Below are 9,219 nucleotides of genomic sequence, written 5' to 3' on the forward strand. Positions count from 1 at the left end.
TTTGGTGACCCAAGGAAGAAACGGTGCTAAGCGCGTGTACCTAGGTGAAAAGACAATTTTGAGTCTATAGCTAATTAAATGAAGCAAACTTAGCAACACCATTTCATTGGAAGAGGTCACTCCTTGGCAAATGCAATAAATACTAGTACTCCTTGTGTCCCATAATATAAGAACGTTTTTGGCACTACACTAGTGTCAAAAACGTTCTTATATTATGGGACACAGGGAGTACGAAGAAAGAGATAGAGAGGAGTAAAAAAATACACTTATAGCCAACCTTATAGCCAACCTTGTTGTAGTATGAGTGACTAAGTGATGACTATGTATGACATGCCAACATCAGATAGCCTAACGCACCGTGTTAAATCTCCAAGGGCGCGACCGCGTGAGCGACGCGACGGTCGTGGTAGGCGCGACCATGATACGGGCTGCTGGCAGCCCTTGGATCTGAGATCAAACGGTCGCATGCTAAGTTGCTGAAAATTTGCAGAATAACCCTCCAGGATAGGATATTCACCCATAGGTCTAGAATCACGCCATGCAACCGTTCAATCCCAGATCCAAGGGCTCTCGGAAGCCCGTATCATGGGAGAATGGAAAGCCACTACCCTGCCGTTCGCACGCTGGCAGTTCGCTCCTACTCGTCCCCGCACGTCCTTCAATACTACGGCGGTTCACTCCTAGTCGTCCCGTCCATTCACATTACGGCAGTTCCACTAATCCTAACCCTCCTCCCAAATCCATGGTGTCCCAAATCTCAACGATCGGCGGTGAGTACAAGGTTAGAACCATCACCGGCGATGAGTTCGACGTCATCTACACCCGTTCTTCCGCGACGGTGAAAGGATGCTTTTCTCGCTTCAGACGCATGTTCGAAAACTCAGATGATGAGTGGGTCGCTGGGCTAGATGTTGAGTACACCACAGTCCTGGGACGAGAGAAGGATCTAAAGGATGAAGAGAGGAAGAAGCCCGCCGTGATCCAGGTTTGCGTACATAACGTTTGCTTGGTCTACCACATATGCCATGCCGACGTTGAGTGCCAGGATTTTAAGAACTTCCTCAAGGACAAAACAGTGAAATTTGTTACTGTAGACTTTAAGAACGACAAAGAAGTCCTGGGTCGGATAGGCCTCATTGTAGGCAACCCCTTCAACCTCCAGAAGAATCGGCTGGTGCCCTCTCGTCAGCCTTCAATGCTGACCCTGGCAGGAGCCATGGTTCATCCTTCGTACCGTAAACTGGAGAAACCTCATTACACGTTTCATCGTCATGCATGGCAGCGGAATGTACTAGATATAGACCACATCCACTACGCTGCAATGGATGGCTACCTTTGTTTCAATATCTACAAGGGTTGGATGAAGAGCAACAGCCAAGTGTGCGGTTCAAGCAAAGAAGTATCGGCCAAGAGGAAGAGGGACAAGGACGAAGTCGAGGACGTGGACGAGGACTCCGAGTAAGGTGGCAGTGTCGTTGCTCATGGTGGTTCTAAACTTCTAATGTAGTGTCTACCGGATTAGTTGCATAGTTTAATTTCAGGTGTGCTTAGTTTAATTTGAGGGGTGTGTTGTGCTGAGCCCCCAGCAGAACTATGTTATGTTTCTTCTCGTTACTTTAACTCTTCAGTATGTACATACTACTAGTATTTCTTTAATAGAATTTAGCACCCCAATTAAGCACGTACTAGCTTTTTTAATAGTACTATATGCATAATTTGGCGACGAGCACTGTCTATATGTACCACCTTTTTTTTAATTTGAATTTTTGCTCCATGGCGCAATCCATCGATAGTACTACTGTACAAAAGTATACATTTTCTAAAAGGCTAGAGTACTGTTCATCACATATATAGCCAGTTAAATTCTCAACCTAGAACGATGTGCATGCCATGTAGTAAACCGATACGGAGGAAGTATAGTAAAAATGAGGTGATTTTACTGAGCGATCGGTGGGGGAGCATGTTCTGTCATGCGGTCCCACGTGTCATGATGTACCAAGGCGATGTGCGTGTCCCTCTTGAGGCAGAAGCAATACTACGTGGTTTGAGATGATGGCGAACCGAAGTGTGAAATAATGGTTGCTTCGTCCGTCTGGGAAGGTGCGGCATTGTGATTTGACGTCTCATTGCTCATTACTACTACTGGGCCGGTACGAGTGGGGTGCGTCCCCCTGCTGTTCTGCACTGTTATTTGGTGCTTGACACATCGACCCGGTTGCTATATGTCCCACATGTCGGCGACAGGAAGTACAGAATTCATGAAAGGGAGCGTCGACGGAGGAGTATACTACAGAATTCATGAAAGGGAGCGACTTAGTTTTGGAAAAATCTATTTTTACGGAGTACGTACCCACTAGGGTTTATAGGGCTCATCTAAAAAACATTCGTTTTTCCGTTTGATAAGTTTCAATTCTACTATACTAGTAGTAGTACCATTACATGTTGGATTTCGAGGTGCGTTAGATCACCCGACGCAAGCAGTGTCAAGAGGAAACTAACCAATGCATGTACAAGTTCATGGAAATTTAGTGGTCATTCATGCATTCGTTCTAATTAATGCCTCGGTAAACATAACTTCTTGAGAAAAACGAGCGTACTAATTACTTGTGAAAACTACGAAATTAATTCGACCACTCACCGTCTACCTTGGTTGGAGAGATTTTGAAATTGAGCCATAAACTGGAAAGGTGGGAGTAGTAACTTTTGTCTCGATTACTATTTGTGGCCTTGTATAGATGCAAAATGTATTTTTTTTATAGTGGCCTTGTATAAGTAAATGGAGGGAGTACTAACCAAAGTACGTAGTAGGGACGAGGAGTAAACGGAGGGAGTAGTAAAATTTTCTCCTCGTGCTGCGAGCCACCGCGCGCGTGGGCGAGGGAGCGGGCGTAAAGGCGTACAGTAGTAGTAGTAGTAGTACTACTACTACTCGTAAGCAAGCTTCACCTCATCCAGCGAGCCACCGCGCCCGTGGGCGGGGGAGACGGCGTACTAAGCAAGCTTCTCCTCGTTCTGCGAGTTGACGGGACACATCAAAAGTACTCCAGTGTATAGAGCCTTGCCTCTAAGGTAGGCCCCACATGGTTTGCCTCTTTTTTTAATTTAACATAACGCGTCAAGTCGCAATTTGTTTGTTCACCCATGGTAGACGATCCTCCCTCCACCAAGTGGACAACCAGTACACGTGCCAAATTACCACGTGGGCTGCCTTTTTCATACAGAAATGAACTCCACCGTGTACCCGCGCGGGTGTGGTTGGGGAAGAGACGGGAGTACGTGCGCCGTGCGTGCACCTCTTCTCTTCGTGCACGTCCCCCACCTACGTGGGTGTGTGAGAGAGAGATACAAACCTAGACATAATGCGCCGTCCATCCCCATGCCTCCGCCCAGTCGGACCACCAGTCACCACCACGCCCCACTCCTCCTCACCTTATCTCTCATCTTTCTCCCTCCATTTTTATATACAAGGGGCCACTATCAAAATTACAATTTGCAGATATACAAGGCCACTAACACTAATCGATGCAATATTAATGGTGTTTGCCTCGTGGTACTAGTAAAGGAGGACATTAATTATCCCTTGCATGCATGCGGGAGTTTGTAAAAAAATGCATCTTGATGTTCCGTGCAATGCACGGGCATCTTGCTAGTCCATGAAAACAACACATGGCAAAATTCCACGGTGAACGAGGGATTTGAATCTGTCGGGAGGGGCTGTTTGGATCTTGCCCGGGGTAGCCAAAATATTGGCGACCCTTTTGTCCACCGGTGCCTTTGCCACCGATGAACGAAGAATGGCTCGGGTGCTCATGCTGTCATGCATCCTCCAGCGCGCACGTTGGAGACGAGCTCGCAGGAGCTGTGTTTTTTTGTCCCACAATGCCGCCCGAGCCACCCGCAGACCGACCGGCGACCCGCAAATTACGCCATCCAACCGTAGCCGCACACATTATGACAACAACTCAACCAACCGGACGAAATTCATGCAAACACGTAGACAAACTGATATTTCATATAAACAACGACGGAAATCATATAAAATACCGGATTTTCATACAAAGATGACGGATTTCATTACATTCAAATGAACTACGCGGTGCTAGTTCTGGACAGCACAGGTATATAATACCTAGCCTAAATGGTCGCCCGCTGATCGATTTGTGTTCCTCATGTCCGACAGCACGATCACCGGACTGCCGGGAGCCCCGGAGGTATATGCTTCAGCGCAAAGGACGGCTCGCTTCCCCACTGCCCAACTGATATCATTGGCTGGTGCCGAAGATGATGGTGGCCGGCACCGGTTCGAGTTCATCACCGGCCACTACTTCGCCATATCCGGCACCGGCTCGAGTTCATCCTAACATTCCCCTCTTCCGTGGAGCCCATGCGGGGTCGACGAAGGTCCTCGCAATTAAAGGATCCGGCAAGACACCTGCTGTGTACGCCGGCGTCGCCTCCGCGGTGGCCTTCATGGGACCCAAGCGGCGGCGGCCTCCCGTGTTCTACTTCTCCTCGATGATGGTGGCGGACGCGGAGGCGCTGGCCACCGACTCATCGCTCTCCGCGCACCCGGCTTCTGTCGCTGCTTGCATGGCGCGGCCACCGGCATGGGAGTCTCGGCCACAGAAACGGGAGACGCGGTACGAGGCGGCGGCGTGGACGGCAGCAACGACGCCCGTGCACCGCTCCTCGTCGAGCTGGCCTGGAGCGGCAAGTTGCTGAACTGCGCGCCGGCTTGGGGCGGCAACTGGCTCTTTCGGGCGAGGGGAGGGAGGTGGATTAGTGAGCTGCATAGCTCGTATCCGGCGGGCTACCCAGCCGGCTTGGATGCGGAATAACTACTCTTCGTAAGCCATTGTAAGAGTGGAAAAAATTGTGGAGGAGATAGGGGAGCGGCGGAGGTGTGCGATTCTTGGCCGGCGTTTGGCCTCGTTTAAATAGGAGATTAAATAGACGGCGGACGGGAGGAGCTCGGCCGGCGTTGCGTTTAACGCCGGCCCGGTCATGAACGGACGTGTGTCCAGAGTGGGTTTCTCGGCTTCCGCACGGGCGGGTTTCATGGAGGCGTTTGAATGCGGCACGGAGGCGTGTTCAGCCGGGCGTGCCGTGAGTGGCGCCCTCGACTCTGACCTAGGACACCGTGCCGTTCTTCCACTAACGTGTGGGCTCTTTGGGTGCATGGCCTGCATGTCAGTGACCCAACGCAGGTAGCGCACAACAGAGGAACCTTTGGTGGGCCAGGGCGGTCAGAAGCGGGCATTTCATAAACCGATGATTGTTCATTGAGTGTGATGTCATCTTTTTCATGTAGATAAGCCTACTATGTTGATAGCCCATTCGATACGTTGTGATTCATAAAGACCGCTGCAAACATCAATGTTCTACTTATCACAGATAAGATTGATTAATACCCGTAACAATCCATGTCCTTAACAAAGGGTGCATGCACGTATAGGTTGAGCGTGTGTCTTGCGTCGTGTTCTGTGGGCATGCAGGCGTGGGAGTGTTGCGTGCGTGCAAGGGTACGTTTCAGTGTTGCATGCATGGGTGCGTACGTGCGTGTGTTCATGAGTGCATGTGTACGTGTGAGTGTTGCACGCCAGCATGCGTGCGTGTGTACGTGTCAGTGTTGCACGCCTACATGCGTGTGTGTCTTGCGTGCGTGCATGTGTACGTGCGGGGTGAGGCTACACGTCAGTCGAGTGACTTTTTCATCTCTGGTGATTAGATTTTCCAGCCGTTGGATACGAAATCAAGGGCCTCCAGTTTATCATCAAACTCCACCCCCCTGAGCCGCTAGCCACCACCGGCTGAACCGCCAGCCCCCGCCGCCCGCGGCCGGCCCGCCCTCCCCGAAACCACTCCCCACCGCCGGTCCGCCGCCGCACTGGCCATCCCTCTAGCCCCTCCCCCCCCGCTGAGCTTTTTCTCCGGGGATCCCCACCCCACCGCCCAATGAATGCCCCCCAACCGTCGGTGACTGCCAACCAGAGGTCTCACGACTTCGAATACCCACAGACCACTAATTTATTACCATTTCTGTCCTTCATATACGCGCTGACGGGTCGGCCCTATGGTAATGTGCGCTGCTGAATGTGGACCGTTTGACTGGTCAATTGATCGTGTTATCAACAAATTACGGAGCTGTATGGTGAGCCAGTGACCGTATGATCACCCTAAAATGTACTCCTATTTTATTAACACATTACAGACTCAAACTACCATTTCTTTCTTTCATATACGGGCTGACAGGTGGGCCCCACGGTTACGCGCCCCGATGGTGCAACACTAGTTGCGCCGTGTGGAATGTTTGACTGGTCAATTGATTGTGTCATCAACAAAATACGGAGTTGTACGGGTGAGCCAGTGACCGTATAATCATGATATGTACTCCCTCTGTCCCAAAATATAAGAACGTTTTTAACACTACAATAGTGTCAAAAACGTTCTTATATTATGGGACGGAGGGAGTATTTGTTTAACACGGTACAGACGCAAGGGCTCATATATACGCGCAAGCACTCACCGCTATAAGCGCACACACGCGAACCCTACCCCTATGAGCACCTTCGAGAGAGTGGGCCAGCATATATGATCTTGAGATTTTACGAAGTCACCATAGGTGCCTCGTAGTCGAGTGGAACGTCTCCTCCCACTGAACGTACATTGTCGGAAAATACTGAAATTAACACGAGATAAATGCGAGCACCGGGACTTTAACCTTGGTGGGCTCGAGAAACCACTGTCCTCTAACCATCCAACCACATGTTGGTTAGCACGACAAAATGTATGTGGTGACCGTGATGAGCTTATTCTGAAGTCCAGTGACAATATCGTGCTTTCGCTTCAAATACAATGACCTTGTTCTTCAATGAAACTACCTCTCTTCTGTATCCCGCATCAATCACTTACGATGAGTCACCTTTATTCGTTGCATATTGCATATAATTTCTAGCCTGTTGCCATGTATTGCTTCCAATTTGGTCAAATACATTTGTTAGGGACCCTTTTAATTTGGCAGAGTGATATTGGTTTCATCTTTCATATGGTTTCTAGCTTGCATCGATTCTAACAAGTTCAAGCACCTTGTGCTTAGTTTACACTTTATACATCATACATGTCAATATGTCACGCCGTCCTGTTTTTCATACATATTCCATCCTCCTATCATGCGGCTGCCTTACATGAAAGTAGTGTTCATCAGTATCATGCATCAATGAGTTCTGAAGAGCAAATTTTATTCTTTTTCTTGTGGGTTTGACTTGACAAGGCAAAATCAAGAAAGAGTAAGGAAGGCAATGATGGTGGTCCTCTGCAGCAACGTAAACGGAGCATCTGTACCGATTCTCCTTGTACTGATAGTGCATTACGAGGTCCAAGTCTCTGCTCCCCTACTCCACCATCCAAGGTGCTTGCTCTAACTTGGCAGTGTGATATCTGGTTGCATGTTGCATATGGTGTCTAGCTCGTATTGCTCCTAATTAGTGTAAACTGCATTTGCTTAGCTTACACATGATACAAGTGAATATGACACGCTTTCCTGTTTTTGGTACATACTATATTTGTCTATCACACCATGTTCTTACATGAAACTACTCTTCTTGTGTATCCTGCATCAGTCACTTATGATGGGACACCTTTAAGTTGGCAGTGTGATATTGGTTTACGTCTTGAATATGATTTCTAGCATGTATTGCTTCTAGTTTGATGAACGCCACCTATGACGAGACAGTTTTAACTTGGCAGAGTGATATTGATTGCACCTTCCATATGGTGTCTTGCAGTGTTTCTAATTTGTTGAAGTGCCTTCTGCTTAGTTACCACATCATAGGTGTGAATATGTCAAGCCGTCCATTTTTTCGTACATATTCCATCCTCGTATCATGACTTTGCCTTTCATCAGAGTAGTGTTCGTCAGTATCATGCATGAATGAGTTCTGAAGAGCGAATGATATTCCTTTTTCTTGTCGGTATGACCTCACAATGCAAAATCAATAAAGCTGAAGGAAATAGGCAAGGCATTGAATGATGGTGGTCCGTCCGAGCAACTGAAACGGAGGTTCTCTACAGATTCTACGCCGCCATCCTCCCAACAAGATTCGCAAGACAACACAAGGCTAGACAGTCAACGTAGCTGTGTAGATGATGAGCACATCTCCCCTATTCCACCATCACAGGTGCTTGCTCTAACTTGGCACTATTATATGTGGTTGCATGTTGTGTATGATGTCTAGCTTGTATTGCTTCTAACTTTGTTGAATTGCATCTGCTTACTTTACACATAATGCCCGTGAATATGACATGTGTTCCTGTTTCTACATCAGACTACTATTCTTGCATATCCCGCATCAGTCACTTATGATAAGGCACCTTTAAGTCGCCACTGTGATATTGGTTGTGTCTTGCATATGATTTCTAGCATGTATTGCTTCTAATTTGTTGAAACGCCATACAGTTTGAACTCGGCAGAGTGATATTGGTTGCATCTTTCATATGGTGTCTAGCTTGCAGTGCTTCTAATTTGTTGAAATGCCTTCTGCTTAGTTACCACATCATAGGTGTGAATATGTCACACCATCCTGTTTTTCATACATATTCCATCCTCGCATCATGTGTTTGCCTTTCATCCGAGTAGTGTTCGTCAGTATCATGCATGAATGAGTTCTGAAGAGCGAATTTTATTCCTTTTTCTTATCGGTTTGACTTCACAATGCAAAATCATTACAGCTGAAGGAAATTAGTCCGGCAGTGGATGATGGTGGTCCTTTGGAGCAACTCAAATAGGGGGTCTCTACAGATTCTACTCCGCCATCCTCCCAACAAGATTCGCAAGACAACACAAGGCTGGACAGTCAACGTAGTTGTGTAGATGATGAGCACATCTCCCCTACTCCACCATCACAGGTGCTTGCTCTAACTTGACACTATTATATGTGGTTGCATGTTGTGTATGATGTCTAGCTTGTATTGCTTCTAACTTGAATTGCATCTGCTTACTTTACACATAATGCCTGTGAATATGACACGTGTTCCTGTTTAGTGAAAAGAGTGGTACATAGTAGTCAGAAAGAGAGAGAGAGAGACAGAGAGAGCATGTGCGTGAGACACCCCGACACCCTGAGAGAGATTGTGAGCATGTGTGAAAGAGAAATGCCGATGCATATAAAGTGTGTGCACTTATGCGTTAGATAGAGAGATATATAATGCGTTTGTGAGAAC

The sequence above is a fragment of the Aegilops tauschii genome, chromosome 6 (assembly GCF_002575655.3).
Source record: "Aegilops tauschii subsp. strangulata cultivar AL8/78 chromosome 6, Aet v6.0, whole genome shotgun sequence".
Taxonomy (NCBI): domain Eukaryota; kingdom Viridiplantae; phylum Streptophyta; class Magnoliopsida; order Poales; family Poaceae; genus Aegilops; species Aegilops tauschii.